We start from the raw sequence: 1172 nt of genomic DNA, 5'->3' as shown, positions 1-1172 counted from the left end.
TTCGTTTCTTTTGGGCGGCTAATCGGATGAGGGTGATTTCATGCCTTTCATCCAATAGTTCTAGGCTCGTATTCATGGCCTCGTTATTTGATTTCTTTGTTGCATATCGGAACCGGATACTCAGCTCTCCGATTTCAACCGATGTTAGAGCTTTGGCGCCATAAACTAATGAGAATGGAGTAGCATCGATGCTGGATTTCGAGATTGTGCGGTATGCCCAAAGAACTTCGGGTAGAATTTCCTTTCACTTTCCTTTGGCGTTGGTTAACCTCTTCTTAACTTTTGGATGATGGTTTTGTTGGTTGATTCAGCTTGCCCGTTCCCGCTAGGATGATAAGGTGTTGATAGGATTCTTTTGATCTTATGATCTTTGAGGAATTTGGTCACTTTGCTGCCAATGAATTATTTCCCGTTATCACACACAATTTCGGATGGCATCATGAATCGACATATGATGTGATCCCAAATGAAGTTGATGACTTCCTTCTCCCTAACTTTCTCGAAAGCCTGCAGTTCGACCCACTTAAAAAAATAGCCAGTCATAAATAAAATAAATTGAGCTTTATCTGGTGCCAATGGAAGGGGACCAACGATGTCCATTCCCCACTTCATGAATGGCCATGGTGATAAGACCAAATGGAGCAGTTCCCCGGGTTGGTGAATCATTGGTCATGCTTTTGGCATTCGTCACATTTTCGAATAAACTCTTTCGTATCTTTTTCCATGTCGATCCAGTAATAACCGGCTCTGATTACTTTCTGAACCAATAATTTGGCACCGGAGTGATTCCCGCAAGTGCCCTCGTGAACTTCCCTCATAACATACTCGATGTCTCATGGCCCTAGACATATTGCTAATGGACCATCGGACATTCTTCTGAACAAGGTTACATCTTCGGGCAATGTGAATTGTGTTGCCTTTGTGCGCAAGGTCCTCGATTCTTTCGGATCTCATGGAAGCTTTCCAGTTTTCAAATACACTATGTATTTATTTCTCCAATCCCAGGTCAAGCTTGTAGAATTTATCTTGGCATGGACTTCTTCGACTACTGACCTTATGAGTTGCACGACGGCACCCGAATCGAGCTCGTCGTCCTCGATTGATGACCCTAAGTTTGCGAGGGCATCAGCCTCACTATTCTGATCTCGAGGCACATGTTGCAAAGTCCACTC

The sequence above is a fragment of the Nicotiana tomentosiformis genome, chromosome 11 (assembly GCF_000390325.3).
Source record: "Nicotiana tomentosiformis chromosome 11, ASM39032v3, whole genome shotgun sequence".
NCBI lineage: Eukaryota > Viridiplantae > Streptophyta > Magnoliopsida > Solanales > Solanaceae > Nicotiana > Nicotiana tomentosiformis.
The sequence above is the reverse complement of the archived record's forward strand: the minus strand, read 5'-3'. Positions refer to the sequence as shown.